At 37.0% G+C, this 16,341-nt stretch overlaps 1 protein-coding gene across 3 annotated transcripts in view; it reads left to right on the forward strand.

The window, feature by feature from the left end:
* The first annotated feature begins 232 nt into the window (after positions 1–232).
* The window catches only part of LOC138705777 (uncharacterized), a 189,495-nt gene continuing 173,386 nt past the window's right edge, over positions 233–16,341 (forward strand). For all 3 annotated transcript variants that reach the window (XM_069834416.1, XM_069834433.1, XM_069834424.1), the window contains exon 1: positions 233–615. The gene's annotated coding sequence lies outside the window, so the exon portion shown is untranslated. The remainder of the gene's footprint in view (positions 616–16,341) is intronic.

The following is a 16,341-nucleotide window of genomic DNA, read 5'->3' on the forward strand; positions in this document are numbered from 1 at the left end:
ATCTAGGAGGCCGTGACAGAGTGGCGGGTTTGTACCAGAAGGCTGTGAAAGTGGAATTTTACATCATTTAAAAAAGCTCCTAATAATAGTGGGGCACGTGTGCAGTGTGGCGGTAGGTGGACGAGAGTTAAGAAAAGGAACGAAATGAAACTCGAGGTCGGGGGTGGGGGGAAATGTAAAGAGTTTATAATAATACGAAGAGAGGGGGAGAACTGGCTTTTGAAGTGGAAGGCAGAGGAGAAGAGAAAGAAAGACGTGTTGGTGGACTCGCTTGGAGGTACCAGTCAGTGGTAAGGCTGCGAGGAGAAGACCTGCAGCTCTCTCTTGGGCGCGATCAGCTGCTGCTGCTGTGATCATGTGACAGTTCTCCGCGGTGTCAATCATTACATCTCTTCTTGCCGTTTGAGAGAAATTATTGTGGAAGTGGGTCTTATTGTGTGTTTTTGTGTGTGCGTGTGCCCAGTCGATTCCCAGACACAACAAAAGAGTGAAAACAATAAGGGAAATAATTCTTCAAGGATGTGCCTCCTCCGATGAAAGAACATCTTGCGTTTGTTTGGACTCTCTGCTGAACAGCAGCTGGTATACTTGTGTGGTTGTATATTCGTCGGCTCGGTAAGTTCCATGCTTGGTAATGGCGTTGCTATATAACCCAGTTTCTTCGCTTTGTGGTCTCCGTACTAGTGTACTAGTTTGACGTATGTGCTTGTCTGTGCATCTCAACAGCTGCTGCTGCTGCACAGCGAACTGGTTTCTGCAAGGCGCTAGCTTATAGACCTGTGTGCTCACAGCTACCCCATGATTGCTTATTTATTTACTTGTCTGAATTGTGATTAATATTTAGTGTTCTGTGGTAAAGCATTTTTTAGATGTTAGATTTTCCATTCTGGAACCCGACTTCAAATTCTGACTAATGTAAATGGAATTGTTATTGAATTTTTTTTTAGTAGGTTATTTTACGACGCTTTATCAACAGCTTAGGTTATTTAGCGTCTGAATGAGATGAAGGTGATAATGCCGGTGAAATGAGTCCGGGGTCCAGCACCGAAAGTTACCCAGCATTTTCTCATAGTGGGTTGAGGGAAAACCCCGGAAAAAACCTCAACCAGGTAACCTGCCCCGACCGGGAATCGAACCCGGGCCACCTGGTTTCGCGGCCAGACGCGCTAACCGTTACTCCACAGGTGTGGACTTATTGAAAAAATATTGAAAATTTTCGAGGGAAAAATTGTTCTGGGGCCGGATATCGAACCCGGGACCTTTAGTTTAACGTACCAACGCTCTACCAACTGAGCTACCCGGGAACTATACCAGACACCGATCCAATTTTTCCCTCTATTTTTCCCTCTGGATCCGTGTCTGGTAGAGTTCCCGGGTATAGCTCAGTTGGTAGAGCGTTAGTACGTTAAACCAAAGGTCCCGGGTTCGATACCCGGCCCCGGAACAATTTTTCCCTCGAAAGTATTCAAATCAACTTTACAGAGAGTTATACCTGAAAGCTTGATTTGCATAATACAAGTCACTGTTCGTTAACAGAAAACCACAATTTAAGTCACACAGAGTTAGTGTGCACTCTATGTTGGTTGCTTGACAGTTGTCAGCCCACTTTGAGGTCTATGGATATAGAGGGAAAAATTGGATCGGTGTCTGGTAGAGTTCTTGGGTAGCTCAGTTGGTAGAGCGTTGGTACGTTAAACCAAAGGTCCAGGGTTCGATACCCGGCCCCGGAACAATTTTCCCTCGAAATTATTCAAATCAACTTTAGAGGGAATTATACCTGAAAGCTTGATTTGCGTGAAAAAATATTGTTTGGGAACATTAGGCCTATATCGGAGCTACTCGTAAATTTCCACAATTTCTTCGTATGGTGAACATTGTGTTAAAAAGGGGCGGAGGGGGGGAGAGAACACTTATGGACGTTTCCGTCTGCATGCAGTCAGTATCTTTACAGGATCATACACTCAGATTTTGTGATAAAGTGATAAAGAGAAGAAACAGCTCTCATATTATTTTCGAGTAGAAAACATTTACTTGTACATTATGTAATATTTTGAAGGGAATATCCAAAAGAAAAATCCAGTGTAACACATCCAGGATGCGAATTAACGGGAAGGGGGATGGGGGGATTTTCCCCCCTGTTGGAATGTTATCCCCCTCTTATAAATTCATATTAACATCCTCGCCAGGGATAACTTCTATCCACCCTCACAAAATATAATTGTTTTAATACAAGTACACTTTATAAGGTACGGTATAAAGCAAGCAAAGAAAATAATATTTCTGTATTATCATCACCGGCAAGCTGACAACAATCAATAACTTAGGAATTACACATCTTATCTTAAGCCTGCTCATGGATATAATTATTGCTACAATCAAGATGCAAGACAAGCAACTGAGTGCGACCAAGCGTTGAGCTGTATTGAATGAGGATAATAATAATTTTATGTATGGTATTCTCTATCTATGATTCTATCCCCCTTCATCTGAAATATTAATTCGCACCCTGAACACACCTAAACTTGATCCAGGGAATATAAGCATGACACAGAAAAAAGAAAGAAGGCGAAGAAAATAAATAGTTAACCTTCAGTATTTTGAATGGTAAACACTACTTTTGTAATAATGTATTGATTATAATGGAGGCATAAAGTGACCAATCAATGGCTGTACGGACGGAAACGAAACAAAAATTCTCAAGTATAATTGGACGGAGTTACGCAGTAATAGACCGACCGACAATTTGAAAAAAAAAAAAAAAAAAAAAAGAGAGAGAGAGAGATATTTGCACAAATCTGTTGATGGCAGGCTAATTTAACTTTGAAAAAATCATGAATGCGATATCGAAATTTTGCTGGTATTTATAAGCAAATATTCGTTTATTGCCTAAAATTCATTTATTTATTTCGCTTTGAAATATTAATTCAACTTATTAAAAATCGGTATTATTGGTATTATTTGTGCTGTTTCTTGTAATAATATGAACGTTGCACAAAATGTTTTATAAAAAAAAAAAACAGATTTATTTTAATGGCCAGTATCTCGAAACAGGTTTTTGGCGCTTGGTCTCTTATTACGTAACTCCGTCTAATTATGAATTAAATACTGTTATAAAAGTAGAGGAAATGAGATCAATGAAACCCGAGCATTAGGGACTGGGAGAACAAATAGGGAACAATTAATACAGATGAATCTGTGGACAGGCAGAATAGAATTAGAGTTGGGTCCGGGCGGGTGCTGTAAAACTAAATACCAATAGCACTCTATTACTTAATTAGAAACTTCTCCGAAAGTTTACATCCACTGTTGGAATGTAGTACTCTTTTAAGCCCATAATAGGCCGCATCTGTGGCTCAAGTGATATTACGTTTTCGTGGAGTATTCAAATCGATGTGATTACCGTATTGAAAATTCCATGAAAACGAGAATTCAAAACGATCTGAGTCTCAAGGTCGATACACCTAAAAAGTGATATCGGATCGTATTCAATACGGAATGAGTTGCATGAAAACGGATATCGCGTTCAGAACGATCTCAATACGCTAAGCGCGTGGACGATCGTTATTTGTTTGATGTGTCAGCCGTTTTATCAACAGCGAGCGCAATAATATATGTTGAAAAGACGTGTTGTAACATATAATATTTTTCATTTTTCTGAAAGCCATTATTACCATTTTTCATTAACAGTCAGAATATTAAGTTTTCATGCGCCTCATTAAGAAAACTCAACATAGTTTATAGGTAAGGCCTACAGAGTGACCAACATGACATGTTAACCAACATAACTACAGAGTGATCCGTTTGGGTATGGATAAAATAAAAACACCGTAAAACATTTACTACTGAGCTTTATTTGTTGAAACTTTGTGCATACAACACTGAAAGATGGGACATTCCTCAGAGCTTCATATAGCGAATGACGAACAATCAAGTATTCGCCACTAGCAAAAAAAAAAAAGTATTAACATACTGTACATAATAGTACATTATGCAACGAGCCTATAATGGTAGTAATTAAGACGCGAGTATGTTTGTTTATGAAACGAGCGCAAGCGAGTTTCATGATTTTCATACGAGCGTCTTAATTACCATTATAGGCAAGTTTCATATGACTTTTTTATGCTCGACCATATTTCTAACTTGAAATTATTCATAAGTATTCATGTTATGGTTTATGGTTATCTAAGTGAAGAGCGGAACTGACCTTCTAAATTGTGAGATGTGCGCAGACGCGAAAGTATTGATTTTTTCCGAGGGACGAATGTCATTGACCTTGATATAATCTAGAGAATAACATGAACATTAATATTGATATAACCTGGAAATTGGTTTAGAATTGAAAAACGAGATGACAAATTGAATTTATTTGAATATTATTTACAATTAACGCTAATTATTATACTAACAGAACATAACCTTCTGCGGCAGTATTGGATTTCCAGCCTCCGTGACGTTTCGCTAATTGTCTTTCGATTGCATATCCGAGAATAATCGATACTTGCGGTTTTATTATGGTACAGTGGTGATTTCTCATTGGCTGAACAACTGAACTATAATGAATAGGTGTACTTTATTGAGGTGCATTAAAGGGCTACTACCAGGTGTATAATTACTACATTTCGGCATGGTCGAGCATAAAATGTTTAACGCATTGTAGAGTGAGGCAAATTTTTTTAAAGATGATGTTAATCTGCTGTGTCATTTACTTTTTCCTTACTCGAAAGTCAATTACATTGGCGGAGTTGGTATTCACAATGGGCCACATTAAGGACACAGACAGATTTGACATCCCTGTGCTAGAATAATATTATGCAACGTTGAAAGTGGGCGAACACCCCACACAAGCAGTTGCGTGGGATCGAGGAAGTGATGATGCCTCGAGTATGCAGGTGTATTTTTGTTGTACGAGGAACAAATCGCTTGAACACTCAAACTCTGATTGTCTTGTCAAGAACTGCTTAATCATTTTGGTAATATTCCTAACGCTTCATATATTTGTTACGAGATTCTGTGTATAGCTATAGCCTACAGATATATTGTGCAACAGCCCGCAGCTGTCTTGTAGTCGTACCCTTTGTCTTGGTGTTGTCTCAACTTTGGGCCTTGCGCCATACTGGACGCATAATCAGGGAGGTTCGTACGGTATTTCCTGAATACCTAATGGAGATTTCACTTCAGAGAATACATAAAGATCAACAAGAGATGAGAAAGAAAAGAGAAATGACGGAAAAAAGAACAAATGGGAAAAGAAAATTAGAAAAATAATGGGAAGAGGAAACGAGAAGGAAGGGGAAATAAAAAGAGGACCCATGTTGAATCTTTCGTACACTACTTTTAACACTTGAATATAAATAATTGATTAAATGGCGATCTTACTCATGTTAATTGTTTAAGCATGTGCGGCTTACAGCATACTAGCAGAGATATTTTTACACAACATAGAACAAACATACATATGACTCAACAATGAACACAACAAATATGCAGACAACATAGTAAACTGGCACAGATACGTAGACGACATACTCATACTATACAAAGGAAAAAAACGACAAATATACAAACTACACCAATACATAAACAAAATACACCCAAAACTCCAATACACACTGGAACTCGAAAACAATAACTCTACAAATTTCCTAGACATCACCATAACAAAAGTTGACAACAAACACACACCTTCAAAATATACAGAAAACCAACCACCACCACCACACACATACACAACACATCTAATCACCCCACACAATACAAACATGCTGCATTCAGGACAATGGTACACAGATTACTCAACATACCCATGAGCCAGCAACATTACAAAAGAAGTGAACACAATCAAACACATAGCACAAGAAAATGGTTACAACCCAAACATAATAGAAAACATCATAAGGAAGACAAAACAAAAACTCAACAAACACAAAAACACACAAAACACAACACAAACACAAGAACACAAGAAATACATCACACTAACATACGAAAACAAAAATACACACAAGATCGCATCCTCATTCAAAAAACAGAAATACAACATAGCATACAGAACAGAAAACACACTACAAAGACATCTCAACACACAAACAACACAAACAAATAAATACAACCACACAGGCATATACAAACCCACATGCAATAGTTGCGACAGTTTCTACATTGGACAGGCAGGCAGATCATTCCAAACTCGACACAAAGAACACATTAAAGCAATAACCAGAGGACACAATGCATCTACATATACCGAACACATAACTAATGCTAACCACACATACAATAACATAAATACAGACAAGGAAATCCTACACATGCAACCCAAAAACCAGAAACTCAACACACTAGAACAATATGAAATATACAGACACACTAAAACACACCCTGATCAAATTCTCAACACACAGATCAATTTCAGAACACACACACTATTTCACACCACATTTCAACACTTTTCAACAATGGAACGCACCCACACAACAGGCAGCGAAGTTCGAGATGACGCCGAGATCTAGTAGGCTCTGAGGATGGTGTGAAGAAGCACCGAAACAGCTGTAAGCCGCACATGCTTACACAATTAACACGAGTAAGATCGCCATTTAATCAGTTATTTAAAAAGAGGACGCTAACTATGTTAGGAAGGTAATGTGATAAATGAAATAAAACTACAACAAATAGTTCTACAGTAAGGTCCGAAAGTCTTGTCACCCCCCCCCCTTGTTTGTATGTTGATGTGCATCCATTCTGAACATGTCACAGCAGATGTGTGACAATGGTTGATACTTTACGTTTCAGCTTGTTTAGTGATCCAGAACATCAGCATGGCACCATCATTGTCGCGGCACAAAATGATGCGGCGCCATGTCCTGTGTGAAATTTTCCACTGCAAAGGCGGTGTGATTTCCCTTTGAGGAATAATTATGCAGGGTGTGTCGAAACATCGATACCAGACAATTGAAGATTTGAAGCAAACTGTTAGGGAGGCATTCAGGGAAATCACAACTAAACAACTAAAAAACAATTTATGTCCATGGTAGTATCTATGTTTAATAGATTACATAAGTTTGCACACACTGTTAACTATAACACATTTAAGGAGAGGCAGAGGTGAATATTTTAAAATCCACAAAATTTTTCCGATTTGTTTGAAATTGATCATGGATACTAAGTATGTTATTAGTAATAGACATACCAAGTTTCAACTTTCTAAGTATAATAGTTCTGTAAATATTAATAATTTTATAAAACTTTATATCGTTTGATATAAAATGCTCCATGCACCATATTGTAAGAAATTTTCAATATTTCTTTTTATTTATATGTTCAGAGAAGGTATATAAATAATGAGAAGTATTAGTTTATTATGGGAATAATATAGTAATACAGTTATCTTGGTTTTAATTTCATACTTTTAAGGGCACAAAATCAAAAACTAACATCGGAATATCAAAATAAAGATAATAAAAATGGAAAAAACCAAATTTTCATTTTTTCTTCAGTTTTGTTCGAAAATTTCACCTCTGCCTCCCCTTAAGAATGTTTTAAAACACTGGATGATTAATCATCCTTTTATAGTATTAATGAATACTTTGAGTCCTCCGTTAATAACTTATGTTTCTAATATAATCTTATTCACTCTGTTTTGTTTTTATTATGACTATGTCCATAGTATTTATATAATACTCATGACTTAATAAAATCTAATCAAATCCACCCATGAGGCAACTAAGCCAAGAGATAATGCGATAGGTTGTATACATCTCCGACTAGTAACATATTACGCTAATGAGACTAATTACAATTAATTTAATTATATACATGGATATGTAATTTCCTATAAGGAATTTTTGGCGAAGCAACAGCATAACTCTCCCAATGTGGCCTCGGAGGTGAAGACTGTCCTTGAGAAACAATCTGAACATTTTTCCGCTCTCCTCGTAAACAGGTCATGCCATTGCGGACGAAAATAAGTCGCTAGACCAGGCTTGTGATATTAAGTCCGTGCTTGAGAAAAGGGTTGTGAATGACAAATTACATCTGAAAGTGGTTGTTATGCAACACTTCCGCCATGTTGGCAGCCGCAGTGCTCTAGATTAGTGGTACCTCCGCTCACTTGAAGCCGTGCAACACATTCCACAACTCTGTAACTCCTACATTTTAGAATGCTACTATTGCAATCCAACAGCAGGAAATAATTTTGCTATCAGATTTTTTTTGTCGCGAATAATACTTAAAGTATTTCCTTGTAATATATGATGTATTAGATTAGCTTCCAAGCTTTGTATCTTTGTATCTTGTCATTATCTCCGTATCAAAATTGGAAGGGTGAGGAATAAAGTTTGGCCCATAGTAGCCTCGAGGAAGCTAAATCAGTTCTGGTCAGCCAACCCCGCTCGATAAGTCCAGCGTTTAATGTTTAATACTTCATAAATAACCAATTTCAAAATTATTTCTCAGAAGAGCTATATAACCCCATCTTATTACCCCATCCCTTGAATCAAAGGTTGGCTTAAACTAGATAAGAAAAGAAATTTACATTCACTCCTCTTTCTCTTCGAAATCTTGAACTCTTCTATTCTTTCGTACCTGTCGTCTCGCTTCACTTATCTTTCTTCCCACCATAATATGAACACACGCTCTCGTCATGAAACAATATTAACAATACCATCCCATCGCACTTCCTCATATTCATCTTCTTTCACAATAGCCCTGCCAAGACTCTGGAATTCGCTACCTGCTAGCATCAGGGACTGTCGAAATAAAATTGAATTCAAACGCAAACTTACTAGGCACTTGGTCAGTAATTCATTTCTTGTAAATAGTTTCCTTAATCTATCACAAAATATTTCAATATCCAGTAATTCATCACTATACAATTTTGTTATTCTAGGTTTAATTTGTAATTCAGTAAATATAAAATATTGTTCGTTTTTCTATGACTATTACACTCTTACTACGTCATACTACTTTTGACCAATAAAACGGTACGAAAGGACGTATTTCAACCAATCATGGCTGCTTATCGCACAATTTTATCACGTCCCTAGCATTTGTTTAATTTTATCGCGTCCCTAGCATTTGTTTCTTTGTTTGCCAATATTTGAAACTGCGCTGGTCTGGACGTCAAAAATATATATAAAATTACAAACCACTCCAGTCGAAGCACAGCAGTTTCAAATATGACTCGCATTGGCATTCAAGAACAAGAATTAATAAAAATCACTGATCATACCTATGCATCTTCTGAAATCCGATTTACAAATAAATGAAGAGCACCATTCGGAAATCCTGAATAAGTTGAATACACCATGTAGGCCTAAATCAACGAGTTCCACTTCTATTATGCACATGTCCAATATAACATCAATTGAACCACCAACCACATTCAAATTTGAAAATTGTACATTCAATAATTATTCCTTTTAAAATTATTCATTCGGAAATTCTGAATAAGTTGAATACACCATGTAGGCCTAAATCAACGAGTTCCACTTCTATTACGCACACGTCAAATATAACATCAATTGAACCACCAACCACATTCAAATTTGAAAATTGTACATTCAATAATTATTCCTTTTAAAATTATTCATGTTTATTTTTTATGTCATCGTCGTTAATTAAAACTTTTCTAACACTTGTGTATATTAGTTAGGTTATGTTATAGCTTCTGCTCTGAGAAGATAAAAAGAACTTCTGCTATATGATATTATGGATAGTCACGTATCAGAGATTGTTTAATATTAAGATTTATTGAATAGTAATCATTACAGTGTCTGTATAAAGACACTACTGCCATCTAGCATGCATCTAGCGTAATATTTGTAATGTTGAGATGGTACAATAATACATTTGAAGACAGTTGTATTTTCCTAAGTCAATATTTTATTGTATTGGAGTACTTCGTTACTTCTAATTTTTATATACTTTCTTCTAATCGTGTAATAGTCAATTAAATCCCACTCGAGTTTTGATTTTCTCTAGATAAATCAAAACGTCTAGTGAGATTACTGTTGATAAATTATCTAGCTTTAATTAGTCAGGTAATCTTTTCGTACTTTGATTTTTATTGTAATTGTAATTGTAAATTTAATACTAATTGTAATTTTACTTGTAATTGTAATTGTAAATTTAATATTAATTGTAATTTTATTCTTCATATTATAGTTGTAATCCCCTGGTGGAGGGGCAGAGAAGGCCTGACGGCCTTATCTCTACCAGGTTAAATAAATAAATACTAATACTAATACTAATAAACACCCAGTGGCCTATTCGAAAATCGTCTTTTAATTAGGCATGAATACAGGTCATCTACTAGACAGAGTGTTATCGAACTCATATGAACATCATCTCTATTATCATTATTATTATTATTATTATTATTATTATTATTATTATTATTATTATTATTATTATTAGCATAAACAGCAATAACTTATTAGAATCCATAATGTCTCATTCGGCTTTAGGACATACTGGGTGAACCGTAAGTAATCATTAATGTCAGGGGGTTATTCTTTGAGATATTTCAAACAAAAAGTTTAATACAATTTTGCTCGTTTTTGCTTACTTTTCGAGAAAAAAAATTGTTTTACTGTATATGAAACATTTCATAGGGTGTTTTGGGAAATACATTGATTGAATTCCCAATATGTTTAGTCAGTTTAGAGAGCAGGATATTATGATAATAAATTATTATTGAAAAAAATTAAGTTTTGTCCTTTAAATGTTCAGAAATTTGATCCGAAAAATTTAACATTGTAAAATACCTTCTGCAGAACGAGAAGTTACTTTTGTTCGGATCAGATTTCTGCACATTAAAAAAAAAACAAAACAAAACTAAAATTCTTTCAATCATTTATTAACATAATGCACTGCCCTTTTAAGCTGACTGAGTATATTGGGGAATAAATCAATGGCCTTCGCAAAACACGCTATGAAATGTTTCATATACCTAAAGCAATTTTTATCTCGAAAAGAAAGCAAAAAACTAACAAAATTGTATTAATCCTTTTTGTTTGAAATATCTCAAAGAATAACGCTCTAAAATTAATGACATTACTTACTGTTCACTATGTATACTAATGGAATAAGAACCTATGAAACACTTTCTCGACATACGGTAATGTGGGGAGGATTGAATTATTGCTGTAAACAGTAAAGAAACACGTAGCATGGTAGATGAAATTAAGAAAGAAATGTTGGCACATTCTTGGAGTAAAAATACGTGACATGCTTCTGAAATGAGGAATTGTAGCACTTTTGGACACTGGACAATTTCTATTAAATGAGAAAGTTATTTTCTTTTGGATGGGTGATTTTAGAATTGCATTCCAAACTAAATTAAAAGCTATTCTTTTACTTGATTTTTTTATCGACGCTTTATCAGCTGCTAGGTCATTTAGCGTCGATGGGATTGGTGATAGTGAAATGATATTTGGCGAAATGAGGATTCGCCAAAAAATACCTGACATTCACCTTACAGTTGGGGAAACCTCGGAAAAACCCCAACCAGGTAATCAGCCCAAGAGGGGATCGAACCCGCGTCCGAAAGCAGCTCCGGATCGGCAGGCAAGTGTTTTAGTCGAATGAGCTACGGCGGTGCCTTCGGCTAGTTGAATTGAATTGAAAGAGGTGAATTGGGAGGACAAATTAAAAAGGTACGCAAACCGCGTCTTTGCAAGGGGTTTGGGGCTGCAAGAAACTAATATGTGAGCTCCAAGCCTGTTGGCCACTAGTTTCACTTCGGATTACGCTGCTCCACTGAAAATTTTGAACGGGAAAACCGAAAATGGACGTAACCTCTTAGGTACCACATACGCGAGGGGGACGGAAATGTGATCAAAATGATCACGGGACGGGACGAGGAGGAGATGGCTGGCGTAAATCTGCACATTGAAATGAACTGTGTCATTTCGCAGTGCAGGAGGAGTCGAGAAGACTCAGTCGTCTGTTGTTCGATGACAAGGCAGGTGAAGACCGCCAGGAGAGACGCCGTGAATTCTGATTCTGCAAATTGAAAAGTTCCGTGTCCTTTCGCATTGCGACTACATGAGTGACTTTACACATGTATTTCGTAATTTTATAGACTCTGAACTAGAGCATTAAGTTGTTTGTTATTTGTTAGAAAAAAGGGGAATTTATGGGGAAGGGCATATATGTCCGTGGCCCATTTCTCTTAGGGCTCATCCCGACATTTGTCTTAATGCCTTAGGAAAACCACAGAAATGCCTTAGGCAGGATGAGTTGTCTCAATATAAGAGACTAGCCAATTTGGCTTTTAGGTAATAGGTCGATTGATTTATGAATTTATGATAGATGTAATTATTAATTAATTTAGAATAATTAAAGTTCGGCTAGTTCGAAAAATCGAATGAGAATTGGGAGGACAAATTTAAAAGGTACGCAGAACGCGTCCTTGCAAGGGGTTGGGGGCTGTACAAAACTAAATATGTGGGCTCCAAGCCTGTTGGCCACTAGTCTCACTCCGGGTTACGCTGCTCCACTGAAGGAGCTCTAGAAAATTTTGAAGGGGAAGCCGAAATTGGACGTAACCTCTTAGGTACCACATACGCGAGGGGGACTGAGATTTGATCAAGTGATCACGTAACGGGGCGAGGAGGAGATGGCTGGTGTTTGCCATTAGGATGGCAAGACGCTGTCATCTGTTGTTCGATGACAAAGCATGTGAAGGCCGTCGGAAGAAGCGCCGTGAAATCTAAATCTGCAATTTGAGAGGTCCCTGTCCTTTCAAATTACGACTAATTGAGTGACCTCGTATATTTAATAGACAATTTATAGGTTCTGAACTAGGGCATACGTCGTTTATAATAAAGGGGAATATATATGGGAAGGGCATATAGGTCCGTGGCCCATTTCTTATAGGGCTCATCCCGACATTTGTCTTACGTCTTAGGAAAACCACGGAATACCTTAGGCAGGATGAGTTGTCTCATATATAAGAGACTAGCCAATTTGGCTATTATGTAGGAGGTGATTGTTGTCATGAGCCTTGTTGAATCGTCTCAATTTTGAGACCAGCCATTTGGCTATATGATGGCTCAATTACGAAGAGGGGGGAGAGATGTAATTGTTAATTAATTTAGAGTAATTAGGGAGATTCATGGGGATATGAGTGCAGGTCCGTGGCCCATTTCTTTTAGGGCTCATCCCGACATTTGTCTTAGCGCCTTAGGAAAACCACGGAAAAACCTTAGGCAGGATGATTCGGCTAGTTATTTGTTAGGAAAGTTTAATAAAAGGTGGGATGAGATAGCAGCTGGTCATTAATGCGTAAAAATACGAGGATGAAGAAAATTATGGGAAGCAATTTTCATTCCTCGTTCTAATTTTCCATAGAACAATTGACACAGGACATGTCGGAGGTCAGAACTGTACGTATTAATCCTGATCACATATAACAGATTGATCAACCTAATGCACTTTCAAGACAACTTTTATTAATTTCACTATGCTGCCATCTAGCGACTGCAAAAGAAATCACGTTATAACCCTGATGGAATTGCATGAAGTAATAGTTTGCAGTAGTACTTCCATTTAGCGGTCGTTACCAAAAAAATTTTTTTTCGACAGTGGAGAACCTAGTGATTGTTCTTTTTTTTTTAATATGTTGTCATTTCCTGATATGGGAATGGCCAATTTGATATTTATGTGGTCAGGGGTAGTAGACAAAGTGTCAATGAAATTCTATTTTAAAGTTCGTAAAGGAAAGCATACCGTCACTTAAGAAAGTATCTGATATTCAATCTATGTAAGATTTGCAGATATTTCTCACAACTGTTGTGCACTAGACCCTATGTGAGCCAAAGTAATTTAGCTAGTATTAATTGAAGGCCATAAGGACGCGGATTCAATCTCGGACAAAGACACGAGATAATCAGCATTTAGCTGGATCTCAGAGAGCGATAGCTGCGTTTTGTGACACTTGTCTTCTTTAACCCACTTTCCTTGAGGATGGGAAATGTGGCTTATGCGATCACTTTCCATTTGGCATGTCTGACTGTCATTCGTGTTCTAATTGCTATCAGACGTCATTCTTACAAGGTCAACTTGAATTTTGTGGTCTTAGTTGCTTTGCTACGCTCACCGATTGCCAAAATGGTTTTACAGAGTCTAATCTCTTGATCACAGAAAATTTCCAAGACGTCATTGCGTGTACGATTGCTATTACAGTGTTCTCAAGGTCTGAAGAGATAAAGGAATGTCGTACATTCAACATTTGTGGGGTCTTTCCTTTCATTACAACACAGCACAAACATTATTCGCTTTAACCTTGCTTTTCATTGCGTTACACTTTGTGAAAGAAACCATTCTTTTCGTTAACGCCCATTGCCGCCTTGGTATCTCAGTTGGTAGAGCTCTGGCTTAGGACGACCGCGAACCCGAGATTAAATGTCAGTAATGTTCGAGGTGTATTTGTGGTGAACAAAGCCAAGGTTGTGACTTTTGCCTACTACCCCTGACCACATAAATATCACATTGGCCAGTCCCATGTTATGAAATAACAACATATAGAAAAGAACAACTACTAGGTTCTCTACTGTCGAAAATAATTTTTTTGGTAACGTCCACTAGATGGAATTACTACTGCAAGCTATTACCACAGTCCAGTATATACAGTCACGAAGCTCAATACGTAGTAAATATGCAATATATGGAACTAATACAGAGTGATTTATATAGAACTGACACATTTCTTTTATTAATTGTTTCAAAACGAATTGTGCTAGCGACAACTTATTATACCTAAAATGTAGAGGAATTTTAGGAGATTATTTACCTCTATAGCAAATGTTGTCCGGCGTTGTCAAATCCGGAGATCTCGGTGGCCACAGGTTCCTGGAAATTATTCGGTCGTCACATAACCGGATAAATGGAACCATGCTTCATCTGTGAACCACGTGATGGACAATATGGCAGGATTTTGCACAATGAACGTCTGAAACCAACAGCAGAATGTTCTGGAGTTTCGATTCCTTGTCACTAGATGCGCAGATGTTTATGTTTTATTCCTATTGTTGGCAGCTGTTTTCGACATTTTGTGTCAACGTGAAAATGCAGTACACATTAAATCAACGACTCTTCCTTGTGAAGCAATACTGGATTACGAATTCAATTACAGCTACTCAAAGGGCATACCAGAGAGAATTTGGTGTTCGCAATCCTCCCAAAAGAAACACAATACTGGGACTGGTAAACAAATTGGAAACAACTGGATCTCTGGTGAGTGAAAAGGGTAAGCATCGTTCATCTAGGCTTCCCACGGTTGTTGTTGACGTAAGAGCACGACTGGAGCAGTCACCCAAAAAATCATTAAGACGTATGTCGCAGGAGACAGGGTACACCTACTCAATGTGTCAGAGAGCCTAAAGCCATATAGGGTTACGGTTGTTCATCAGCTACAGGAACCAGATAAGGATAAAAATTGAATTATTATCGTTGGTTTCAGACGTTCATTGTGCAAAATCCTGCCATATTGTCCATCACATGGTTCACAGATGAAGCATGGTTCCATTTATCCGGTTATGTGACGACCGAATAATTTCCAGGAACCTGTGGCCACCGAGATCTCCGGATTTGACAACGCCGGACAACATTTGCTATAGAGGTAAATAATCTCCCAAAATTCCTCTACATTTTAGGTATAATAAGTTGTCGCTAGCACAATTCGTTTTGAAACAATTAATGAAAGAAATGTGTCAGTTCTATATAAATCACTCTGTACTTCCCACATGAAGAGTCAGTAGCATATGTAATTGTTTCACATTTCATTCTGTATTCAATTTTAACATTTATGATAAAATACAATACCATTGGGTGATCATTTGACATATGTATGTATATGTAATTCTCAATAGCAGAATTTTTCAAACATAGTAATCATTTAGCATGAAGCATGTTCGTAACCTGCTTGTTTCAATTTATGCATTAGATGGAACACAGTACTTCCACATTCAATAATATATGTAATTATTTCACGTCATAATTTAATTTGTGTCCAATCTTAACATTTATGTTAAAATGAAAACATTGTTCATGTAAACAGCTGAGTCAGTGCACATCTAATTATAATGTAACATTTATCTAGTCAAGTGGTAATCATGTTTGTTTGCCCGAATATTACTTCACTCAACTTATATTCGTAATTAGTATTCAGTGTGTACAATATGACACTTATGATCTGATGATGGCAAACAATTGCCGAAAACGTTAATCCAATCAATAAATGTGACATAGTTAATAATTGAGACTACACATTACTTGATAAGCAAGAAGACGGACCCATTTAACCTATATCCAAGGTTGTGGGGATTTTTCTCTGGGTTC

Source organism: Periplaneta americana, chromosome 1, assembly GCF_040183065.1.
Source record: "Periplaneta americana isolate PAMFEO1 chromosome 1, P.americana_PAMFEO1_priV1, whole genome shotgun sequence".
NCBI lineage: Eukaryota > Metazoa > Arthropoda > Insecta > Blattodea > Blattidae > Periplaneta > Periplaneta americana.